This window comes from Salvelinus sp. IW2-2015, linkage group LG20 (assembly GCF_002910315.2).
Source record: "Salvelinus sp. IW2-2015 linkage group LG20, ASM291031v2, whole genome shotgun sequence".
NCBI lineage: Eukaryota > Metazoa > Chordata > Actinopteri > Salmoniformes > Salmonidae > Salvelinus > Salvelinus sp. IW2-2015.
In genome coordinates, this window is record NC_036860.1 from 64,789,865 (window position 1) to 64,816,861 (window position 26,997).

At 42.3% G+C, this 26,997-nt stretch overlaps 2 pseudogenes; one reads left to right on the forward strand and one right to left on the reverse strand.

Moving 5' to 3' along the window:
• Window positions 1-18,195, forward strand: part of LOC111980061 (guanine nucleotide exchange factor subunit RIC1-like) — a 116,913-nt pseudogene extending 98,718 nt beyond the window's left edge.
• Window positions 18,196-18,257: 62 nt separating this feature from the next.
• Window positions 18,258-26,997, reverse strand: part of LOC111980062 (endoplasmic reticulum metallopeptidase 1-like) — a 72,465-nt pseudogene continuing 63,725 nt past the window's right edge.

Consider the following 26,997-nt stretch of genomic DNA (forward strand, 5'->3'; position numbering starts at 1 on the left):
CCTACCTACCTCTCTCTCGCGCTCTCTACCTACCTACCACTCTCTCTCTACCTACCTCTATCTCTCTCTACCTCTCTCGCTCGCTAGGTAGAGCGCAAGCTACCTACCTCTCGATCTCTACCCTACCTCTCGCGCTCTCTACCTACCTACCTCTCTCTCTTACCTACCTCTATCTCTCTCTACCTCTCTCTCTCTCGCTAGGTAGAGCGCGAGCTACCTACCTCTCGCTTCTCTACCTCTCTCTTGCTCACGCTCTACCTCTCTCTCGTCCTCGCTCGCTCTCTCAATTCAAGGGCTTTATTGGCATGGGAAACATATGTAACATTGCCAAAGCAAGTGAAGTAGATAATATACAAAAGTTAAATAAACAAGTCCAAAAGAAAAAGACATTACAAATGTGGTATATGTATATATACTGCGTTGTACGATGTGCAAAATGGTTTAAAGTACAAAAGGGAAAATAAAATAAACAAAAATAGTTATATTTACAATGGTGGTTGTTCTTCACTGTTGACCTTTCTTGTGGCAACAGGTCACACATATTGCTCGCTGTGATTGCACACTGTCTATTTCACCAGTAGATATGGGCATTTATCAAAATCGGGTTTGTTTTCAAATTATTTGTGGATCTGTGTAATATGAGGGAAGATATGTGTCTAATATGGTCATACATTTGGCAGGAGGTTAGGGAGTGCAGCTCAGTTTCCACCTCATTTGTCTTCTCTTGAGAGCCAGGTCTGCCTACGGTGGCCTTCTCAATAGCAAGGGCTATGCTCACTGAGTCTGTTACAGAGGTCGACCGATTATGATTTTTCACCGCCGATATCGATTGAGGACCAAAAAAAGCCGATTTACCCTTTCCACCTGTTGTCATTCCCTACTCTCTACACCAGCTCTGTCTGGAGGAATGGGCCAAAATTCACCCAACTTATTGTGGGAAGCTTGTGGAAGGCTACCCGAAATGTTTGACCCAAGTTAAACAATTTAAAGGCAATGCTACTGAATACAAATTGAGTGTATGTAAACTTCTGACCCACTGGGAATGTGATGAAAGAAATAAAATCTGAAATAAATAATTCTCTCTACTATTACTCTGACATTTTACATTCTTAAAATAAAGTGGTGATCTTAACTGACCTAAAACGGGGAATATTTACTGGGATTAYATGTCAGGAATTGTAAAGAACTGAGTTTAAATGTATTGGGCTAAGGTGTATGTAAACTTCCGACTTCAACTGTACATACCCAGCGTGCYACAGCTGCAGGAGTTGTGACCCGTTTTTGTTGGTTATGTTTTCATAGTTAGGGCCTAGGGGGCATATGGGGGAGGGAATGCTGTTACCTCCAGGAAGGTGTTTGTCCCCCTGTGTGCTGAGGGTGTCAGGTTCTTGTCCAGTGCTGGCATTTAGGTCGCCACAGACTAGTACATGTCCCTGGGACTGGTAATTGATTTCCTCCTCCAGAATGGAGAAGCTGTRTTCATTAAAGTATGGGGATTCTAGTGGGGGGATATAGGTAGCACACAGYAMGARATTTTTCTTTGTTAAGACCATTTCCTTTTGAATTTCTAGCCAAACGTAAAAMGTTCRTGTTTTGATTATTTGAATGGAGTGAGTTAGGTCTGATCTATACCAAATTAGCATACCCCCGTCCCTTCCCTGTTTCACACRTGGTAGTTTGGTGGATGGGACTACCAGCTCTCTTTAACCTAGAGGGCAACCAGTGGGTCCCGCAGGTTTGGGAGAGTGTCTATCTGGTCTGGGCGGGGTGTCTATTGATCTGTTGCTCCTGTGTGAAGTGTTGGAGCTGCGTTTGAGAGCAATGTCCTTTAGGGTCCGTGCGAAGGTGGGCACTGGTGCCTTGTAGAGGTGGACCTGGTCATAAAGGKTGTTCAAGTCCAGGGTAGAGTAGTGGGCCAGGTAAACATTTGGTTTTGAGGCACAGTCACAGGAAATACTTGTGRTTACCTGCTGTATGYTAGCAGGGTGGAGATAACCACTTGTGTGTTAGAAGAAGCTTTTTCAATCACTCCCTTGAGTGCTGTGGCCACCCTCTCCTGCTGGGCTCTCAGGTCGTTTGTGCCTGTGTATTATTATGTGGCTGGGTGAACCTAGTTGGTCCTCAGACAGAAGGTCTAGGGGGCGCTGGGTGTATTATTATGTGGCTGGGTGATCCTAGTTGGTCCTCAGACAGAAGGTCTAGGGGCGCTGGGTGTATTATTATGTGGCTGGGTGAAACCTAGTTTGGTCCTCAGACAGAAGGTCTAGGGGGCGCTGGGTTGCTATTATCTATGTGGTGGGTGATTCTAGTTGGTTCCTCAGACAGAAGGTCTAGGTGCGCTGGTGTGTATTATTTATCGTGGTCTGGGTGTATTATTATGTGGCTGGGTGAATACCTAGTTGGTCTCTCAGACAGAAGGTCTAGGGCGCTGGGTGTATTATTATGTGGCTGGGTGAACCTAGTTGGTCCTCAGACAGAAGGTCTAGGGGCGCTGGGTGAACCTAGTTGGTCTCAACAGAAGGTCTGGGGGCGTGTGTGTATTATTAGTGGCTGGGTGAACCTAGTTGGTCCTGCAGCACGAAGGTCTAGGGGCGCTGTAGTGTATTATTATGGTGGCTGGGTGAACCTAGTTGGTCTCAGACAGAAGGTCTAGGGGGCGCTGGGTCTATTATTATGGTGGCTGGGTGAACCTAGTTGGTCCTCAGAAAGAGGTCTAGGGGGCGCTGGGTGGTATTATTATGTGGCTGGGTGAACCTAGTTGGTCCTCAGACAGAAGGTCTAGGGGCGCGGGGTGTATTATTATGTAGGCTGGGTGAACCTAGTTGGTCCTCAGACAGAAGGTCTAGGGGGCGCTGGGTGTATTATTATGTGGCTGGGTGAACTAGTTGGTCCTCAGACAGAAGGTCTAGGGGCGCTGGGTGTATTTTATGTGGCTGGTGAACCTAGTTGGTCCTCAGACAGAAGGTCTAGGGGGCGCTGGGTGTAATTATTAGTGGTGGTGGATACCTAGTTGGTCCTCAGACAGAAGGTCTAGGGGGCGCTGGGTGTATTATTATGTGGCTGGGTGAACTAGTTGGTCCTCAGACAGAAGGTCTAGGGGGCGCTGGGTGTATTATTATGTGGCTGGGTGAGCCTAGTTGGTCCTCAGACAGAAGGTCTAGGGGCGCTGGGTTGTATTATTATTGTGGCTAGGTGAACCTAGTTGGTCCTCAGACAGAAGGTCTAGGGGGCGCTGGGTGTATTATTATGTGGCTGGGTGAACCTAGTTGGTCCTCAGACAGAAGGTCTAGGGGGCGCTGGGTGTAATTATTATGTGGCTAGGTGAACTAGTTGGCCTCAGACAGAAGGTCTAGGGGCGCGCTGGGTGTATTTTATGTGGCTGGGTGAACCTAGTTGGTCTCAGACAGAAGGTCTAGGGGGCGCTGGTGTGTATTATTATGTGGCTGGGTGAACCTAGTTGGTCCTCAGACAGAAGGTCTAGGGGGCGCTGGGTGTATTATTATGTGGCTGGGTGAACCTAGTTGTCTCAGACAGAAGGTCTAGGGGGCGCTGGTGTTTTTATGTGGCTGGTGAACCTAGTTGGTCCTCAGACAGAAGTCTAGGGGCGCTGGTGTATTATTATGTGGCTGGTGAACCTAGTTGGTCCTCAGACAGAAGGTCTAGGGGGCCTGGGTGTATTATTAATGTGGCTGGGTGAACCTAGTTGGTCCTCAGACAGAAGGTCTAGGGGGCGCTGGGTGTATTATTATGTGGCTGGGTGAACCTAGTTGGTCCTCAGACAGAAGGTCTAGGGTGCGCTGTGGTGTATTATTATGTGGCTGGGTGAACCTAGTTGGTCCTCAGACAGAAGGTCTAGGGGGCGCTGGGTGTATTATTATGTTGGCTGGGTTGTTCTAGTTGGTCCTCAGACAGAAGGTCTAGGGGGCGCTGGGTGTATTATTATGTGGCTGGGTGAACCTAGTTGGTCCTCAGACAGAAGGTCTAGGGGCGCTGGGTGTATTATTATGTGGCTGGGTGAACCTAGTTGGTCCTCAGACAGAAGGTCTAGGGGCGCTGGGTGTATTATTATGTGGCTGGGTGAACCTAGTTGGTCGTCAGACAGAAGGTCTAGGGGGCGCTGGGTGTATTATTATGTGGCTAGGTGAACCTAGTTGGTCCTCAGACAGAAGGTCTAGGGGCGCTGGGTGTTTGGCACCAGGTTTAGACACACTTGTTTTGGGAAAAAGTTTTTTTCTTGTATATATTTCCCATTTTGAGTCCATAAGGAGAACAATCTGTGTCTTGTGTATGTCCTCAGTGGGTGTGGGGGGGGGTTGTCAGGAGGTGCTATCAGGGTGGCTGACAGGAGTGGGGGGGTCAGAGGGGGTGAAATCCCCTAGGCTTGGGGTTTCTTCATTTGTCTGTCCTGCTGTGATGTCGAGGCTATGTCAGGGTCTGGTGTGGACTGTTCTGCTGTGGTGTCGAGACTTTTGTCGGAGAGCTGAGGTGGGCTGTTTCTGCTGGCTATACTCTGTGGGATGGCCACCTCCCTAGTGGGTGTTCTCTGTCACACGCCATCCCTCTCAACCTCTCCTCCAGCAGTCCTGATCCTTCCTCCATCCCCCTCACCCTCTCCTCCAGCAGTCTGGTCCTCTCCTCTAGTGCTCTTTTCTTCTCCTGCTCATGCTTTTTTCCTGTTGAAATTGTCTCACCACGTCCAGACTGCAGATATCTCTTCTTCAGCCCTCCGGGTTTGGTTAAGTTGGTTGTGCTGGACTTTTGTCTGGGTCTGTGCTGACTGAAGTGTAATCACCTGCTGTTCCCTCCACTTTCCTTACTCAGCTGGGTACATGTATCCTTCGTTTCAATGAGGGAGTAGTACTCTGTGCTGGAGGTTGACTTTCCACTGGGGTTGCTCATCTGTGGGGTTATATAATGAAGAGGTCTGGTCTGACCCGCTCGGGGGTGGCTTGTCTGTGGGTTAATATAATGAGAGGTCTGGTCTCGACCAGCTCGGGGGTCGCTCGTCTGTGGAGTTATATAATGAAGAGGTTTGGTCTGACCAGCTCGGGGGTGGCTCGTCTTGTGGGGTTTATAATGAAGAGGTCGGTCTGACCAGCTAAAGGTGGGGTATCTTTCTCAAGGAGAGCTTCCTCCTGCTGGCTAATTCTTTGATTTGGTGAAAGTCCAGCTGAAACTGTTTGGGTTTGCCCTGTACCAATACTGTTCCAGACTTATAGAGATTATATTAGCTGACTAAAGTCCTCGTTGTCTTGTATCCTGAGTTTCCACCTCATTAACACCCCCCTTCTTAACAGAGGGGTAGTGTGTTAATATAGCACTGTGCCATGCCAGGGGATGGTCTGTGTGGAAGATAAGGTTGCTGATGTTCCCATTTTTATAATAGTCAGCAAAAAGTGTCTCTTGATTTTCCATAAGGAGCTTATTTTGTGGTCTTTTCGTGTTCTTATCATTCTTTACATACACAGGGTACTGTATTTTAATTACCTCTGAACAGCGGGAGGCAGCTTCTGAACAGCGGAGGCAGCTTCTAAGGCCTCTCCATCTGGTTGGAGTAGACTGTGTGACTCTCCTGCCATTGTTGGGCTAAAGGGCTTTGACACCTCTCACTTGACACGTCAGTGCTAATTGAAGCTGTATCAAGCTTGGCAGCCTTCATTTAGCATTCAGTCCTTATAAAGTAATGTATGTATTTTTCTTGGCTTTTGGAAAGAAATATAGCTTCAGACTAAACATTACTCACTCAGTTCCAGGTTGGATGGTGTTTTCAGGTTTCTGTTTTTCTAGAGCATTTGCTGTGTAGTTTGGAATAATAATCCTTGGTAGTTGTAAGCCTTCCAGGTGATTCCGTAATTCCGTCCAAAATCAGGTTGTAGGTTTTGAGTTTTTGAATTTGGAGTGAAGGTTATGTTGTAGAGGGTAGCAGCCTGTATATGTCTCTGGTGACATTGTGAAGGTTATGTTGTAGAGGGTAGCATCCTGTATATGTCCTGGTGACATAGTGAAGGTTATGTTGTAGAGGGTAGCATCCTGTATATGTCCTGGTGACATAGTGAAGGTTATGTTGTAGAGGGTAGCATCCTGTATTGTCCTGGTGACAATAGTGAAGGTTATGTTGTAGAGGGTAGCATCCTGTATATGTCCTGGTGACATAGTGAAGGTTATGTTGTAGAGGGTAGCATCCTGTATATGTCCTGGTGACATAGTGAGGTTATGTTGTAGAGGGTAGCATCCTGTATATGTCCTGGTGACATAGTGAAGGTTATGTTGTAGAGGGTAGCATCCTGTATATGTCCTGGTGACATAGTGAAGGTTATGTTGTAGAGGGTAGCATCCTGTATATGTCCTGGTGACATAGTGAAGGTTATGTTTGTAGAGGGTAGCATCCTGTATATGTCCTGGTGACATAGTGAAGGTTATGTTGTAGAGGTAGCATCCTGTATATGTCCTGGTGACATAGTGAAGGTTATGTTGAGAGGGTAGCATCCTGTATATGTCCTGGTGACATAGTGAAGGTTATGTTGTAGAGGGTAGCATCCTGTATATTGTTCCTGACAAAACAATCCAAGTGTATCTAACTCTAATCTACTCTTTTTTTAAGAACATGCTGAAAAATGCAGGAGCTCATATGATCATGACCTGTTACTATCTGTGTGGTGTCTCTCTCTCTCTCGCTTCTCTCAATTCAATTTGCTTTATTGGCATGACGTAACAATGTACATATTGCCAAAGCTTATTTTGGATATTTACAATATAAAATGAATAAAAATGAGAATCAAAATTGTCAACAGGACAACAGTGACAACAATAACCAAGGGTCAAAATTATATATAACAATAATAATAATCTCTCTCTCTCTGGCTCTGGCTCTCGCTCTCGCTGTGCCTCTCAATTCAATTTGCTTTATTGGCATGACATAACAATGTACGTATTGCCAAAGCTTACTTTGGATATTTATAATAAGAATCAAAATTGTCAACGGGACAACAATAGCCAAGGGTCAACATAACCATACATTGAACAATAAGCATACAGTAGAGGACATGTGCAGGTTGATTGGTCTGTCAGACACTGTCCCTCATCTTATGGCAGGCAGCAATSTAGTGCTCTGCCAACRCACAGCTGTCTGCGTCCTCCCCCAACAGGACGGGTAGCCTACTCTCATCAGAGAGGGCTCTGGAACCTTGAATAAGGGTTTCAAATTTGGGGAAATTACTCTAATTGTTTTATGTTTTTMACATTTTGTCAGGAAATGRAGCTCRGTCTCAGGTTCTGCTGTTGTGCAGTGGTTGCACAGCCTTTCCTCTACAGGGAGCCAGGTTTTCCTGTGTCTACCCTTCTCAATGGCAAGGCTGTGCTCACTGAGCCTGTACTTTATCAAGGTTTTAATCAGTAACCATGGTGAAATAGTTAGCCACGGTATACTGTCGATTTAGGGCCAGATAGCACTGCATTTTGCTTTGTGCTTATGTTTCCCAATAAGTAATGTAGTTTTGTTTTGACTGTGTTGTAATTTGTTATATTCTGATTGATTGGATGTTCTGGTCCTGAGGCTTCAGTGTGTTAGTAGAACAGGTTTGTGAACTCAGCCCCAGGACCAGCTGGATGAGGGGACTCTTTTCTTTGCTCAGCTCTTGGCATTGCAGAGCTTGGTAGTGATATGATACTTTAGATGTTTCCAAAACTTAATTGCTCTTTTTTGAGTTATTATTAGTGGATATTGGCCTAATTTTGCCCTGCATGCATTGTTTGTAGTTTTCCTCTGGACATGTAGGAGAATCTTACAGAAGTCTGCATGCAGGGTTTCAATGGGGTGTTTGTCCCATTTGGTGAAATCTTGTTTTGCAAGTGGACCCCACACCTCGCTGCCATGAAGCTGCAATTGGTTCAATGACTCATTCAATTAGTTTTTAGCCAGATTTTAATAAGTATTTCAATTTGAATGTGTGTAATGGCGTAGAATGCCCTGCGTGCTTTCTCTCTCAGTTCATATCACTGCCTCATTAAGGTGTCCAGTTGAGCTTATTTTTAAACCTATGTAATTGTAGTGTGTGCAGTACTCTATATTTTGTACCAATTGACAACTTTGGTCTAATTCCCTGAGATCTGGATCTTCTCTGGAAAACTACCAGGGCCCAGGTCTGGCAGTACTGCTCCAGCAGGTCCAGGCTCTGCTGTAGGCCATGTGCTGTGGGTGACAGCAGGCATAGGTCATCTGCGAAGAGCAGGCATTTAACCTCTAAATTGTGGAGACTAACACCAGGGGCTGAGGATTTTTCTAGAATAGTGGCCAATTCGTTGATGTAAATATTGAAGAGTGCAGGGCTCAGATTGCAACCCTGGCGAAGGCCCTGCCTCTGAAGGCCCCGCCCCTGGTTTAAGAATTCTGTTATTTTCTTGCCAATTTTAATGCTGCACCTATTGCCAGTATACATTGATTTAATTATGTCATGTTTTACCCCCTACAACACGTTCAATAACTTTGTAGAACAGTCCTGTATACCAAATAGAATCCAATGCTTTTTGGAAGTCGATAAAGCAAGTGTATATTTTGGTATTATTTTGGTGGACATGTTTATCTATCAGGGTGTGTAGGGTGTAAATATGATCGGTTGTGCAATGTGTTGGTATAAATCCAATTTGMCTTTTACTCAAYACATTGTGCTTATTAAGGAAGTTTAGAACTCTTACATTTATAATACTACAGAAAACCTTCCCCAGGTTACTGTTCACACAAATGCCTCTGTAATTGTTGTCTCTGTTCTTAAAGATTGGGGTTGTTATTCCAGATGRCAGGGAAATAACCTACACTCAAGATCAAATTAAACAGTTTAAATACAGCCAATGTAAATGTTACACTAGTGAGTTTGAGCATCTCATTTAGGATGCCATCAYGTCCGCATGCTTTTTTACATTTGAGGGCCTGAAGTTTCTTATACAGCTCCTGGTCAGTAATTGGGGAATCCAGTGGATTTTGATTGTCCTTTTTATAGCTTTTTCTAATCCATTCAATTTCTCATGAATTTGGCGTTCTGCGTTCGTGTCAATTTGAACGGTGTTGTGGAGTGTTTTAAAATGGGTTGTTAATATCTCTCTCGCTTTCTACCCTTCCTCATCAACTACCTCCCTTCCTCATTCTCCCTCCATCTTTCTCTCCCTAGCGGAGGAGTGCAGTATCGGCTCTGCCACAGACCTGACGGAGACCAGCAGCATGGTGGATGGAGACTGGACCATGGTGGATGAGAACTTCTCTACTCTCAGTCTGACCCACTCTGAGCTGGAACACATCTCCATGGAGCTGGCTAACAAGGGACCACACAAGTCCCAGGTCCAGCTACGGTAAGCCTGTCCTCCCACTCATAGACAGGATTTCTACTTCTATTTGACAGCCCAATCAGAGCGACAGAGTGGGTTTACCTGAAGGAATAATTCATGACTTTTATGGTAGCTTGAAGGCATGTACTGCAGAAAGAGTCTCAAGTTACCACGGAGACAACCTGTTTCACTGACATGAACATCTCTTATCAAAGAGAGAGTCTTTATTCTGGGAGATCACATAATAGAACTTCTACATTCAAGACAGTAGAAACAATTTGAATCAGGAGATAAAACACCTTTTAGTTTTCTCAACTTGTTTCTATTACTTTCTAGCACATCCAGCTAACTGACAGAGTAGCTAGCTAGCTAGCCAACTAGCTACAGTAGCTTTGTAGCCATGGATTGTGCACCTTCCATTAGCTACGTAGCTAGCTGGTGGATGTTTCCCCTTTGAAACCAGGACAGAGGAAAGCAACATTCACCTCCACAAATATTATTTAATATTGAATATCATACTGATATGAAAGGGGAGTACCTTATCCATACTGGAAAGAAAGGGGATACCTCTATCCATACTGAATGAAAAGGGGATACCTTAAATCTGAGAAGGGGATACCTTATCCTAATGAATAGGGAAAGGGGATAACTCTATCCAACTGGAATGAAAGGGATACTCTATCCATACTGGAATGGAAAGGGGAATACCTCTATGCCACACTGGAATGAAAGGGAAGGGATACCTCTATCCATACGGAATGAAAGGGAAAGGGGCAATCTATCCACACTGAATGAAAGGGAAAGGGGATAACCTCTATCCATATACTGATGAAAGGGAAAGGGGATACCTCTATCATACTGAATGAAAAGGGGATACTCTATCCATACTGTGATGAAAGGGAATACCTCCTATCCATACTGAATGAAAGGGAAAGGGGATACCTCTATCCATACTGAATGAAAGTGATAGCGTCTATCCATACTGAATGAAAGGGATGGGAATACCTCTAATCCATACTGAATGAAGGGGAAATTATCCTTGATGGGGGATACTCTTCCATACTGAATGAAAGGGTGATACCTCTATCCATACTGAATGAAGGGAAAGGGGATACTCTATCCAACTGAATGAAAGGGAAAGGGATACCTCTATCCATAACTGATGAAAGGGGGGATACTCTATCCATACTGAATGAAAGGGGATACCTTATCCATACTGATGAATGGGATACCGATTACTCTCCATACTGAATGAAAGGGAAGGGGATCACTCTATCCATACTGAATGAAAGGTGATCACTCTATCCATATGAATGAAAGGGAAGGGGAATACCTCTATCATACTGAATGAAAGGGAAGGGGATCTCTATCATACTGAAGAAAGGGGATACCTCTATCCATACTGAATGAAAGGGAAAGGGGTACCTCTATCCATACTGAGATGAAGGGAAAGGGGATACCTCTATCCATACTGATGAAAGGGAGAAGGGGATACCTCTATCCATACTGAATGAAAGGGAAAGGGTGAATACCTCTATCCATACTGAATGAAAGGGAAAGGGATACTTCTATCATACTGAAGAGAAAGGGAAAGGGATACTCTATCATACTGATGAAAAGGGAAAGGGGATACCTCTATCATACTGAATGAAAGGGAAAGGGTCTCTCTATCCATATGAATGAAAGGGGATACCTCTATCCATACTGAATGAAAGGGAAAGGGATACCTCTATCCATACTGAATGAAAGGGAAAGGGAGATACCTCTATCCATACTGAATGAAAGGGAAAGATACTCTATCCATACTGAATGAAAGGGAAGGTGATACCTCTATCATCGAATGAAAGGGGACTTATCCATACTGAATGAAGGGATAACCTCTATCCATACTGAATGAAAGGGGATACCTCTACCATACTGAATGAAGGGAAAGGGGATACCTTATCCATACTGAAAAAGGGAAGGGTATACCTCTATCCATACTGAATGAAAGGGGAAAGGGGATACCTCATCCATACTGGAATGAAAGGGAAAAGGGTGATACTCTATCATAGCTGCCTGAAAGGGTGATACCTCTATCCATACTGAATGAAAGGGATACTCTACAAGATGAAGGTGATACTCTATCCATACTGAATGAAAGGGGATACTCTCATCCATACTGAATGAAAGGGGATACTCTATCCATACTGAATAAAGGGGTACTTAATCATGACTGATGAAAGGGGATATCTATCCATAAGATGAAGGTGAAAGGGATACCTTATCCATACTGAAGAAAGGAAGAGGGGATACCTCTATCATACTGAATGAAAGGGAAAGGGGATAGCCTATCCATACTGAATGAAAGGGAAAGGGTGATACCTCTATCCATACTGATGAAAGGGATACTCTATCCATATGAAGAGAAGGGGTACCTCTATCCATACTGAATGAAAGGGGATATATCCACTATACTGATAGAAGGTGATACGATCTTATCATACTGAATGAAAGGGGATCCTCTATCCATTACTGAATGAAAGGGTATACTCTATCATACTGAATGAAGGAAGGGGATACCTCTATCCATACTGAATGAAGGAAAGGGATACTCTATCCATACTGAATGAAAGGGAAAGGTGATACCTCTATCCATACTGAATGAAAGGGGATACTTATCCAACTGATGAAAGGGGACTCTTCCATGGGAATGAAAGGTGATACCTCTATTCCAATGACTGAATGAAAGGGATACTCTATCCATATGAATGAAAGGGGATACAATATATCCATACTGAATGAAAGGTGATCTCTATCCATACTGAATGAAAAGGGGATCCTTATCATACTAATGAAAGGGATACCTCTCATAACTGATGAAGCATTAAGGGAACTCAGGGGCACCTGATTTTTTCACTTACATTTAGGGGGGGAATGTTTGCTCTAAAATGTTTTGTGCAACTTATTTTAAAGTTAAGGACATTTTAAGGGAAAATATGAGGGGAAAATGTACTTAAGATTTTTTTATGCAAATAGAACCTGTACTTTAATATTTACATTTTAARTTGACTACATTCCTAAAGACAATGATGTACTTTTTTACTCCATATATTTTCCCTGACACCCAAAACTACCCATTACATTTTGAATGATCAAATTCACACACTTATCAAGAGAACATCKCTGGTCATCCCTACTGCCTCTGAATCTGGTGGACTTACTAAACACAAATGCTTCGTTTGTAAATTATGTCTGAGTGTTGACATGTGCCCCTGGCTATCWGTAAATAATATTTGTTTWAAAAAATGGTGCCATCTGGTTTGCTTAATTTAAGGAATTTGAAATGATTWAATTTTTTAAAACTTTTGATACTTAAATATATTTTATCAATTACTTTTGATACTTACATTTAAAACTAAATACTTTTAGACTTCTCCTCAAGCAGTATTTTACTGGGTGATTTGTACTTGAGTCATTTTTCTATGAAAGGTATCTTTACTTTTACTCAAGTATGACAATCGAGTACTTTTTTCTACTACTGCTATTAGGTGCTACTAATACTCCTCCACCCCACTTCCCAACCCAGCCCAGCTAGACGTATGGCTGCGGTGACCTATTTGTTTGTGTCTGTGTGTTGGTTCCATATGTAGGTTTGTGTATATCTTGTGTGATTTGTCAGCCTTAGCTTGTGTATCCTTAGGTATGTTTCCCTGGACTCAGATGAACTAAATGGAGAATCTCCATTGACCATATGCTTCTTAGTGTTGGGCTAAAATTCCTCTGTGTCTGGGAAGTCCCTTATGGATCATGCCTTTTATAGCTTATCTCTCTCTGTCCTCAGGTACCTCCTGCATGTGTTCATGGAGGCTGGCTGTCTGGAGTGGTGTGTTGTGATTGGTCTGATCCTGAGAGAGGCCGCAGTCATCAAGCAGGTGGTCAACTTCCTGGACAGCCCCGAGGTTCCTCCTGAGACAGTCCAGAGTGTCCYCTCCGGCCTGCTAGGGGTCGACGCATGGGCCTCCACAGACTGGTCAGTGTCTCTGTTTGTATTTGTCGCTCTCTGTCGCTCGCTCGGTCGGTCTGTCTGTTGCTCGCTCGCTCGGTCTGACTGTCTGTCGCGTACAGAGGCCCAAATGTCATAATTGCAAAAGGGTTTTCTATTGATCAATTAGCCTTTTAAAATGATKAACTTGGATTAGCTAACACAACGTGCCATTGGAACACAGGAGTGATGGTTGCTGATAATGGGCCTCTGGACGCCTATGTAGATATTCCATCAAAATCAGCAGTTTCCAGCTACAATAGTCATTTACAACATTAACAATGTCTACACTGTATTTCTGATCAATTTGATGTTATTTTAATGGACAAAAAATMTGCTTTTCTAACAAAAACATTTCTAAGTGACCCCAAKTTTTTGAACGGTAGTGTATATGTTTACAAAAAATATATATATGGGGGATTGGAAATAATGCAGACAATTACATTGATGGAAGCCACAATATATCTGCATTATTAAAGCTGATTTTGTATTCATCCAGACCACTAGTGGAACTGTGGGGTAAAGGATGTTACATATTCTATAGCAGCTYTAGCAAAGGCACAGTGAATGTTGTGAGCTTGATACTGACTCCCCCTTCTCTCCTCTCCCTGTAGCCTGGGCTATAAGCCCTTCCTGAACATGATCCGGCCCCAGCTACAGAAGCTCATAGAGACTTCTGTAGAGCAGATCCAGCCTGAAGCCTTCCTGCCAGGGGCTTCCAACTCGAAGCTGGCTGAGCCCCAGCCCGGAGGCCCCAGTGCGGAAGACAGTAGGGGGCCTGCTCTCCTGGGTCTGGCCCTTCCTTTGGAGCCCCCTGGGGGGTTAGGGACAGAGGACGGCGGAGTTCCAGAGGAGCAGGAGGAACAGGCAGTGGACGAGGGGGTGTACGACTGCACTCTGTCCTGACATGCCCAGTCCTGACCTGAGTCATGTTCATTAGGCACCAAACGGAAGAAAATGGACTGAAACAGGGAGGGACTGACTATATTGACTTAAACTTTTTTGCTACGGTAAGCCCTGATGAATACAGCCCTTTTCTGACCTCTGACCTTGCTGGGCGGGTGTGACAGGATGAAGAAGAGAGACACTGGAAGTCTCAGACTAAACTCTGTGTGTCTGGAACCAGTTTGTTGACTGATGAGGACTCTGATATTTTCCATTGTGTGTGAGACTGTGTGTGTCATGGTATTGTGTGTATTACTACACTGGGTGTGTAACATTTGGAAGCCTCAAACGCAAGTGGACATTCTCGACTTCTCTCCAGTCTGGATACTCGTCCATCCCAGTGCTGGAGCAGGGTCAGTCAGTGAGTGAGCTCTTGTGTTTTAAGTGTGTCAGTATTGTCCAATTGATTATGGACTTGAGTCATTGCAGACATCGTTAGTCAGGACACAGCCGATTCATAACAAAACAAAAAATAATCTTGCCTAAAATATAGATATGACAGATGACGTGCTTCTAACCATCTATTTATTTTGCTCTGTGTAAAAAAATGTTTTTTAAAGAAATTTGCTCACAGACCAGAGTTTACCAGACTGAGTTTGGGCTTGTCAGGCTTTATTCTGGGATTAAAGCAGGCAGTTTGTGTTGCAAGTTAGTATTTTACCAAAATATGCTTTTCAGATCAGAGAAATGCTGTCTGGATTGTGCTCGTCTGGGCTATAGTGTCTAGATAAAAATGTCAGATCGCCGTGATAACGTGCTGGGCAAAAAGCATCCGGGTTATTGTCTGTTAGACCTGTCACATATTAACCTTAATTGGCTCATTCCACATTACAGAAAGTTCCACCTATAACTAACTGTATATTTTTGTCACAGTTTGTACAACGGTCTATTGTACTTTGTTGTGAAGGAGTTCAGATATAACTTTTTGCAAGGAATCAACTATGTGTGCTGAACATTTTATGAGATGCACTGAAGTGTGTGTGGGTGTTATATTGTATACCTCCTACTGTACCGTGGATTTAAAGATGCCTTGGTCAATAATGTGATATTATTCTACCACATTACTTCATGAGACGATGTCAGTCCCCTCACTAAGATATTAAAGACTAGTGTGAGAATTCTGTTGGTCGAGAGAGAAGACGTGTGTGATGACCTGGATTGGAGGTGAATGTTGTTGACGAYGGCCTGACCAGGCCTCAAGCAAACCATGACTGACTCCTGAAGGGAGAATCTAACGTTCTCTGAGGACAAACCAAATTATTATGGCGATCCTGACCTGCGTCTTTACACACATGCTTTAGGATTGGCTCTAGAATTAAAGCATTACTGTTGTTGGCTTCCGTCATGCTGGAGGATCCAAACTGAGACAAACTATATTCATAATTCACTTTGTATTGATGGCATATTATGTCATGCCAGAGATCATTTTTATTTGCCCCCTTTTTAAATAGATAAGACATCAACTGATCCACACTTTGGCGTTAATTCAATGTCACATTTCAGTATCGTTTTCTAAAGGTAGGATTGTGTTTGTCTCCTATCAGTGATCTTGGTGTTTCCTTAGCAATGMCTGTGGAGTTGAATAGGTCCTATACTATTTAATGTATTCTGACAATGTGTCCATAAGAATTTAAGTCTGTAAGGGCTTGGTTGTTATCACCGTGGTAACATGGCAGTAACATACCAAAATCTCAATCATGTAAAACTGAAAACATCTCCAACACTGACACTGCTTTCAGAAGCAGCTCCTGTGTGCATGATGTGGAACGGTAAAGACTGATTCCATGTGAGGATACTGTACTTAATCTTTTATGATCGTCAGTATTATTATTTATTGGTTGTGGTGTTATTGCTAATGGGAAAATATTAGCCTTAATTATCCATTCAAATTGTTTTATTTCGGCTATATCGAAGCAACTAAACAAGAACTATTTGCTTTTGCCTCAACTCGTACTGTAGTCATTTGAGTCGTTCTTAGGCCTAGCGCCCAGGTCGATATCCTGCCACCTGACCAGCATAGAGCTCTCTCAGGCCCAGCGCCAAGGTCGATATCCCGCCACCTAACCAGCATAGAGCTCTCAGGCCAGCGCCAGGTCGATATCCTGCCACCTGACCAGCATAGACTCTCTCAGGCCCAGCGCCAAGGTCATATCCGCCACCTACCAGCATAGAGCTCTCAGGCCAGCGCCAAGGTCGATATCCTGCCACCTGACCAGCATAGAGCTCTCTCAGGCCAGCGCCAAGGTCGATATCCTGCCACCTGACCAGCATAAAGCTCTCTCAGGCCCAGCGCCAAGGTCAATATCCTGCCACCTGACCACATAGAGCTCTCAGGCCCAGCGCCAAGGTCGATATCCTGCCACCTGACCAGCATAGAACTCTCTCAGGCCCAGCGCCAAGGTCAATATCCTGCCACCTGACCAGCATAGAGCTCTCAGGCCCAGGTCAATATCCCGCCACCTGACCAGCATAGAGCTTTCAGGCCCAGCGCTCAGGTCGATATCCCGCCACCTGACCAGCATAGAGCTCTCAACCTTCAAACGGGAATCAATGGTGAAACAGCCACATCCATTTGTGATTTTACAACAACAGTTACTATCTTTTCCRCCTCTGACATCATTGCACGCCTCGACAGAAGAGCTTAATATATTCTGCCTTTTCACCAGGCTGCACGACGTTCAGCAGCAACAACGGTGGTGGGGRGGCCAGTGGCGCCGTTTCCCCCCTACTGCAGATGCCATCTTTAACAGCCTGCAAAACTCTGGCTCATATCCACAACGCAACTGAGTAGGAACGCTGATCTAGGAACAGGGCCCCATGTATTCATTGAGCTCTAAATGGAAATACTGGTCCTAGATCAGCTGTTTCTCCAGACAATTGTTAGTGCTCTGTGAACAATGCAGTTTTCTTTACTGTGTGTATTTCTTCTATATTAGCTAGGTTCAGTACATCACTGTTAAACTGTGCAATTCTGAAACGTTGCTTTGTTTCAGCTGTTTTTTTCTCTTTAGATTTACATTCAGCTCCACATGTTTTACTGTCGCTCATACCAACCAAAACGTTTGTACTTTAAACATTATTTTGCTGCAGCTCACTGTGCTTGTAGTTTTGTATTTTTAAACATTTTGCTGCAGCTCACTGCTTGTAGTTTGTATTTGCCTGTATTCTTATTCTATTGTTCTGCAGCGTTTGTTTTTACGAACCTCTTTGGCCGTGACTGTACACTAGCCTGAGTCCCAGACCGGTTRGTGCCGTCTTACTGTACCAACTCCATTTCTGTCATTGTCATGTTTGCTATGGAGTTGGCAAGACGGCACAAACAGAACAGGGACGCAAGTTAACTACACAGCATCGATGTGCTTCTATACCATCTGTCCTCTGCTGCCAGTACAGTATATGCAGTAGCTTACTATCTGCTCTCAAGCCCACAACAAGCCCCAGCTGTGAAGTTTACCTAACGTAATAAGGTTGTTGGCTAACCAAAGACATGTTCTGAGGCCTTGGGTCAACGTGACGTGAGTGCTTGTATATGCAGAGGTATAATGAACCKCTCTGATGAAAGAACCATTGCTGCTCAAACAAATTTTTCAGTTAGTACTTAAGACAGTTTATCGATATTATACACGTTTCATGTTTCCATCTGAGGACTAGAAGTCTATTGTTTCGTGTGTCTGTCTCTGCTGTTGTGGAAAAGCACAATGTCAGACATGATGACAGTGGTACTCTTTTCATACAAAATCTGTATGAAGGACATCTTTGTTTTCCTTCATATTGTAAAGAATAGCATATCTGACGCAGTAACATTCCCTGGGTCAGTATAGATACTGTTTCTTGTACAATTTGCCTTTTCTACTCATTTTGGTTTTCTATTTTTTCCTGTACATAAACAATAAATTATATTTTAAAACCAAGGCCATTTTATTTGTATTTCCTGCATTACCATTGATTTTAAAAAAATACGACAACTAAAAGCAACATGTATTAAGCACTTTATTGCTGTACATGGTGGTAAGTCACTGGACACAAGTGTTAATTTCAAGTTTATTTTTGTAATCACAATTCCCCAAATCAACCATGTTAATCCCATCTGGGATTACATTACTGATTTTAAAAGGTTAGGCGTAACCCTCCCAGTTGACAAATTAATAAAATAAAAAATTACAAAAGTATGATTGCTTTTAAATAATTAACATCTTATACAAAACTGCACTTTATTCAGTGACCCAAGAGTACACTGCAGTTAAAATAGGCATAGATACTGTAGGTGAGTTGCATCYAACATGTCCCAACGACGATGCATTTCAGTTCCCATTTTTCCAACTGAAGTACTGTTTCCTTTATTCAGGCATATTAAAGAAAAGATCCTTTCTCACAATCATTCTACAAAATTGAAATTTGAGACCCATYAACGGTTTCAATGAAATGTTTCACCTTAATATTGGTATTTACAAAGGACAACGCTCGGGAAATGTCATCGTTACAGTAACAATGTTTTATGGGATATGATAAGTAACCCTTCGCAAATTACTTTGAACAATGTTTATTATAGTTTGCTTGAACTGAGTGGGGATTTATGCCATGATTCAATCCGATCGCGTTTTGGCAGCAATGCACCATTTMAATGGAAATGTATTATTGAAGCAACAGCGTTTACCGTGAATGTGGTCACCACGAACGAGTGAACATTGTRGACAACGTGCGATCGGATTAATTCCCTGCATTACTTTTTTTTGTAAAATCAAATGTTATGATAAATGACTGCATAAGAAAAGTGTGACGGTACTGACAAATGTCATTACCATAAACCAAAAATCACTTCACATTTTACAATTTCAACAGAGCATGAGCAATCCATACAAAACATTTAACTTATTTTTAAGAAGGCAGTGTACAGTATGCTTGAGTCATTAATTAAATTCAATGGGAAGGTTTGGGGTAGTGAACCTAAACATTAGTCACCAATCGTTGTGTAATTACAGAATCAGGCCCTAAGGGGATATTTCTTTACTTAAATTACAGAACCCACCAGACTTGATTATAGAAATTAATTAATTTTATTAAACGTTTAAATTACACCTGCATATTTTTTGTTGTTCCATCCATCAGGTCTGAGCTGTTGATATACCTCTTTGATTAAGGTGACCAAAATGGCACCCTATTCCCTGTATAGTGCACTACTTTTATACGGCTCTAGTCAAAAGCAGCCAATAGCGTGCAAGTTCAGGCATGGACAACCTCACTAAACGATGCCACTAGCTAAAGGTCTTTAGACGTGTGCTCGTTAGTTTCCTTCTCTTTTCCACTCAAGAAAACATCACTTTGTGTTCATCTTGCATATTTAAGAGTATACTGGGATGTGTTTTTCACCACAGCGATGGATATGACAAATTGTTTTTTTAAACCCACATTACAAAATGTTGCTGTACAATCCTGCTAAGACCATATTGTTTTACAGGTAAGTGCATGTGGCAAGAACCCGTTATATATTTAAGAAGCATGACGCCAACAGATCCCTCTAGCCTACAACCATGTGGCATTCTAGAACCTAGAACGCACATTAGCTTGGTTCCATCCTTTTCACCTGCTCAGAGAGAGAGGACGCATCGCTGGATTCAAAACAAGGCGACTATTCAACACAAACTGCTACTAGCCACAGCAGTGTAGTCCAAGAGACTGCCCAGATCAACACCCCAGTTAACTAGTAACAATCCTTATCAAATCAAGTACCGGTCAGTCTTCACAAAACCCCAGATACCTACTTCATAGAGGTAACACATCGAGCCATTGCTGAGAACCATGAAGTAGGGCTGCACAATATGGGGGAAAAAACGGAATTGCGATATAAACACTTGGGTGAACTGTTGTAATCAAATAAAATATAGTGCTGCTTGAGTAACGGGGTGGGGAAAGCAGCTGCAAGAGGAGAGTGGGAGAGACGACAGTAAACTATTAGCCGTGTGTAACAACCGTTTTGAGTGCTGTTTCAAAATATTGCGACTRCTATTAATTGTGCAGCCCTACCATGAAGACAGCTCACGTAAGACTTTACCATGCAYGTACAGAGAAAACAGCTTGGCTTTATTCATAAAGTAGGAGTGCTGATCTAGGATCAGGTCCCCCTCTATCCATWTAATTGTATTTGTTATGACCTAAAAGGCTAAACTGATCCTATAGCAGCACTCTTATTCGGACTCTTTATGAACACAGACCCTGCGCTACCTCAGTGTTAGCAGGAGCTGCTGTCCTGCAGTCAAACACCATGATGTTCTAAACCGGGTTGGGGGTCAATTCAGGAACTATACTGAAATTCCAATTATCTTCAATGTCTTTAAATTAATATTTTTTTTTGAATTTGGTTTACTTTCTGAAATTGACCCCCAACCCTGGTTCTATAGCAACAAAACTAGAAAGACAGAAAACATGGAGAGTAGAAAAGGAGGGTTCCCCACTGATAAAATACAAGTTCAGTGCTTTGCGTTCTCATTCACTATGTGCAACAGTCTGACCCACTCTCACCGCAGGCTTCAACCATCGCAATATACTTATTAGAACACCAGAAAGGGTGTTGTCAGTCTGTTTTGTGACATCAGCCACTAGTATTATAATCTGAGTTTATAATAAAACAATATCCCACTGTAAAATATTGATATACACCTTGCACATGATGGGCAAAAACACACCATGTGAAGTAGGATTTATTTAAACCCCATTTTACTGTTCAACTGTTAACAGGAAGTACCATTGATGAGGGACACCAGTAGGACAACATGAGTTGGTGGAATGGCRTCCCTATGTGTTGCATTAATAAATGTTTTGTAAAAAGCGCCGCAGTTGTTTAGAGGTTAGAGCACTMTAGTTGAGAATAATGTAAAAAGCACCATTAGTTTATGACTGAGTTGAAGATAATCAAACTATCTAAATCAGTGTGTTTCTTGATGGACAGAAAATACGTTTGCAACACTCAGCTAAATTATTTATTAATTCAGTGATGAGTTAATTGCATTTCTATTTTTGACATCAGTCGTTAAAACAAGTCAAAATATCCTTGCACATTAGCGAGCTCACCGTAAGTAAATCATACAAAAGGCTTTCCACTTTACTGCAACAATTAAATCCTGTTCACCTTCAGACTACTGTACTGGCCTTGACATCTTAACGACTGAAGTTTTCATGAATTTCGACTTCCTTAGTTTTTTTMTTGTTTCTTATTTAAAATGTAAAAACATGAAACGGTTAATTTTGTAAGGAAACAACACTAACCTTTTAACTGAAATAGTGAGTGACGCTGAAGACCTCGTGCTTGTTGACAGAGATGGAGGGAGGTGGAACATGCAAGGCCATGCATGCAAAACAGTTTGTCAGAGAGAGAGCGAGAAGAAAGAGTGTAAAAAAAAAAAGAAACTACCTATTTACCCTCATTCCCACAATAAAGGAACTCTACTGAACACTGGTTGACTGTGCCCTAGTGTTTCTGTTTATAAGGACCGTGCCCTAGTCCTACTGTTACTGTTTATAAATAATGTCGCTTCTGGCTTGGCTTTAGTGTCCCTCCTGTTAGCTACTGACCTATTGACACAGTGATGGTGGGGTCTCTCGAATGGGCCTGTGTATGGAAGCAGGCCCAACAACGGGCCCAGTATTTCAAATATGGGTAAATGTGGTAGGTGCCTCCCAGTATGTTTACATCTGATAGGCCTAGGTGTCAGTATCGGTACATGTGATAGGTGGAGACCCAGGAAGAGGGGAAGGCCCATTTAGGGAACCTCTGCAGCATGTCCTCTAGCTGAACAGTCCTCTGGTCCTCTCCAAAGAAGTAATGAGATGAGATGGCTACTGAGATCATTCCCTCTGGGCCTGATGGGTCCTCTTCTCTGGGAGGCTGGAGAGGAGAAATATATATATATATACACATATTAAAACACAATCATATATGGACAGTGTTTCTCCTATATTCACAAATCGTTGCCGCCACTCCCAACAAATTTTTTATTTAATTTTTTTCTAAATCATTTTCGGGATGGTAAAACATTTTCAGTGTAAACTTAAGACTAAAACCAGATATAAAGTATGTAGAAAATATAATTGACCAATATATTTTTTAAATAAGATCATCTTTGAGAACTAACAACCACCAAAATAAAAACTAGACAGTCWGGGAGAATCTGAAATAAAAAATGTCATGCATACTCCCAGTCGATATTCAAGTCATAAGATCCCCTAGACCACGCCCACCAATCAGTATTCCCAATTGATTCCCCTGAAAAAGAGCCAACTTCTTCGTTGATTTTTAAATCATACAGAAATCAAAAACCATGCAGGAAAAACTGCTGTGTTGTACAATGTACATCAAACCAGGTCAAAACTCTAGTTTGCAATGCTCCCACATAGGGAAATAGAGTCTGTGGGAAGAGCCCTGTGTCTTCAGGCTATTCGGCGTGGGAGAGTCAGGGAATTGTGGGGACCCYGTGTCCAAGTACACGTAGCTATGTGTGTGGAAAACGTTTCATCACAGGTAAGCACTACTTGTAGCTGTACAATCTGTTTGTGTTGTTTGTCTTGGCTAGCTAGCTAGAGGCTAGRACACACGTGGATAGCACCGTCATGAAATGGGGCATGAGGGTTGCCTTACAATATCATTAGCTCGGGAGCAGGCAATGTTGAAAAGTCCTCTTTAGACATGTACTTTTCTTCAACTGAGTTTTGTATTTGACTAAAACAAGCAGCCAACAAGAAAGTTGTTTGAAAAAGGTAATTTTGGGGTAGCAACATTCTATCGAATACAGACGGATTATGGAGCCCCTATTGATTTTGTTARGTTTGAGTCACTCAGATAGCATAAGAACACAGCATAAACCATGGCAAAATGTGTAAAATTGAAGGAAATTTGATTTTAAACTGCACATTTCCTCTCAGCCCCGTGGCAATATGTGTAGAATTCTAGGAAATGATGCCACAACATTTGTACAATCAATCAAAATAAACTATCTACATTTGTCATTTTATTTTCTAATGATCTGTCGCTCGGGAAACATGCCTGGGTGAGAAGAAATAACAGCAAGCGTGGGCTTGGATCACGACATAACAGACGTCGTAAAGCAATGGAATCATTACAGACCAAGTAGTCCTACTAAACAACGCAAGTCGACAGACTACAACAACCATAATGACTCAGCAAAGTCGACTAGATTTAACAACAATGAATAACTCGGATTCTGATTCATACACGATGTTTGGAGAAAGGGAGACTTGTGCCCTAGACAAGTGACTGGGGAGATGAGCGGCTTGATCTAATCCAATCGTTGCACAGGTTCAACCGATACCCCGCCTGTTTCTTAACAGACAAAATAACTAGCCAATAGTTGTTCAGAGTGCACAGCGCTTCACACTGTTTGAGTCAAAGAGAGATGTGTTCTGGCAGCTGAAAAATACTTTTTCAATCATGGATAATTACAAAAAAATACTAATCGTATTCTGAAAATTCTCCATATCTATTACGATACTTGTTTTGTCCGGTACTCGGCACACCCTAGTAACCTGTACACAAAGACAAGCATTCCTCCAAAGGCTCATGTGGACAAATTCTTGTGAAGCTTTGAAAGTACACTGTGCTTTAAATCAAGCGTTGCAATGAAAAAAGGAATGTGTTAATTAAGGCGCTAACCCAGCAGGTAAAACTGATGTCATGTTTGGAATCCTAAATCTTAATATTCGTACCTGTATTTCGAACCAGAAGTTCCAGGCGGGGGCATCCAGGCCGTGGGAGTAGAAATATAGTACTCTCCAGCCAGGTGGTACTGGGGACACGTCCCCAAGACCAGCTGGAAGAGAGGCCCCTTGGTGGGTCTCAGGTAGAGGGACATGTGGCTGGACCTGGAGGACATAACACAAGTCAGTACATAGTACACACAATGCATGTCACAAAACTATGGTTCCTAACACTGCCTTTTCTCACACAACATTTGGAGAGAGAAAAGGATTGGAGTATGGATCCTACAGCAGGTAGTGATAGAGATTGGAGTAATGGATCCTACAGCAGGTAGTGATAGAGGATTGGAGTAATGGATCCTACAGCAGTAGTGATAGAGGATTGGAGTAATGGATCCTACAGCAAATAGTGATAGAGGATTGGAGTAATGGATCCTACAGCAGGTAGTGATAGAGGATGGAGTATGGATTCTACAGCAGGTAGTGAATAGAGGATTGGAGTAATGGATCCTACAGCAGGTAGTGATAGGAGGATTGGAGTAATGGATCCTACAGCAGATAGTGATAGAGTATTGGAGTAATGGATCCTACAGCAGGTAGTGATAGAGGATTGGAGTAATGGATCCTACAGCAAGGTAGTGATAGAGGATTGGAGTATGGATCCTACAGCAGGTAGTATAGAGGATTGGAGTAATGGATCCTACAGCAGGTTAGTAATAGAGGATTGGAGTAATGGATCCTCAGCAGGTAGTAATAGAGGATTGGAGTAATGGATCCTACAGCAGGTAGGTAAAAAATAGAAGGAAATTGGAGTAATGGATCCTACAGCAGGTAGTGATAGAGGATTGGGTAATGGATCCTACAGCAGGTAGTGATAGAGGATTGGAGTAATGGATCCTACAGCAGATAGTGATAGAGGATTGGAGTAATGGATCCTACAGCAGGTAGTGATAGAGGATGTGGAGTAATGGATCCTACAGCAAGGTAGTGATAGAGGATTGGAGTAATGATCCTACAGCAGGTAGTGATAGAGGATTGGAGTAATGGATCCTACAAGCAGGTAGTGATAGAGGATTGGAGTAATGGATCCTACAGCAGGTAGTGATAGAGGATTGGAGTAATGGATCCTATAGTGCCTTCAGAAAGTATTCACACCCCTTGACTTTTGTTGTGTTACAAAGTGGGACTAAAATTATTTTAATTGAAATTTTTTGTCAACGATCTACTCAAAACACTGTCAAAGTGAAAAAACAACAATTCTAGCATTTGTAAAAAATATATATATATATATATATAAATTCTTCAAGCTCTGTCATATATATATTAAAATCCTAACATAACTTGATTAGATATGTACTCAACCCCCTGAGTCAATACATGTTAGAATCACCTTTGGAAGCYATTACAGTTGAGTCTTTCTGGGTAAGTCTCTAAGAGCTTTACACACCTGGATTGTGCAACATTTGCCCATTATTCTTTTCAAAATTCTTCAGGCTCTGTCAAATTGGTTGTTCATCATTGCTTGACAATCATTTTCAGGTCATACCGCAGATTTAAGTCAAAACTGTAACTTGGCCACRCAATGTCTTCTTGGTAAGCAACTCAAGTCTAGATTTGGCTTTGTGTTTTAGGTTATTGTCCTTCTAAAAGGTGAATTAAATCTCAGTGTCTGGTGGAAAGCAGACTGAACCAGGTTTTCCTCTAGGATTTTGCCTGTGCTTAGCTCCATTCAGTACTTTTTTTTAATCCTGAAAAAACTCCCCAGTACTTAACGATTACAATCATACCCATAACATGATGCAGCCACCACTATACTTGAAAATATGGAGAGTGGTACTCAGCAACGTGTTGTATTGGACTTGCCCCAAACATAACACTTTGTATTCAGGACAAATAGTTAATTGCTTTACCACATTTCTTGCAGTATTACTTTAGTGCCTTGTTGCAAACAGGATGCATGTTTTGGAATATTTTTATTCTGTACAGGCTTCCTTCTTTTCACTCTGTCATTTAGGTTAGTATTGTGGAGTAACTATAATGTTGTTGATCCATTCTCAGTTCTCCTATCACAGCCATTAAACTCTGTTTTAAGGTCACCATTGGCCTCATGGTGAAAACCCTGAGCGGTTTCCTTCGTCTCCGGGAACAGAGTTAGAAGGATGACTGGGTGTATTGATACACTACCCAAAGTGTAATTAATAACTTCACCATGCTCAAAGGGGAATTCATTGTCTGCTTTTTACATMTATTACCTCTCTACCAATAGGTGCCCTTCTTTGCYAGGCATTGGAAAACCTCTCTGGTCTTTGTGGTTGAAATACACTGCTCGACTGAGGGACTTTACAGATAATTGTATGTGTGGGGGTACAGAGATGGGGTAGTCATTTAAAAATCATGTTAAACACTATTATTGCWCACAGAGTGAGTCCATGSAACTCATTATATGACTTGTTAAGCACCTTTTTACTCCTGTGCTTATTTAGGCTTACAATAACAAAGGGGTTGAATACATTTMAGCTTTTAATTTTTAATAATTCAGTAAACATTTCGAAAAACATAATTCCACTTTGACATTATGGGGGCCAGTGACACAAGATCTCAATTTAATCTATTTTAAATTCAGGCTGTAACAACAAAATGTGTAAGAAGTCAAGGGGTGTGAATACATTCTGAAGGCGCTGTAGTGGTAGAGGATGAAGGGTCGTCGTTGTAAAATAAGAATTTGTTCTTAACCGACTTGCCTAGTTAAATAAAGGTTCAATTTAAAAAATACCATGTGTTCAATGTTCATATAATCTCACCTGTGACTTCAAATGTGATCTTCACTGTGCCCCATTTTGTCTGTTCTTTAGAAAGAACCTGAAACTCGATGGGAGACTTGGGAAAGACTTCAGGGGCTGGGAGGTACCAGTTCTTCCTGAAAACAAGTAAATTGACACAATGCCGTTTAGTTATTTTGCTAAACCAGTCGATACCTGCCATTTATTAATAAATGTAATAAAAAATAT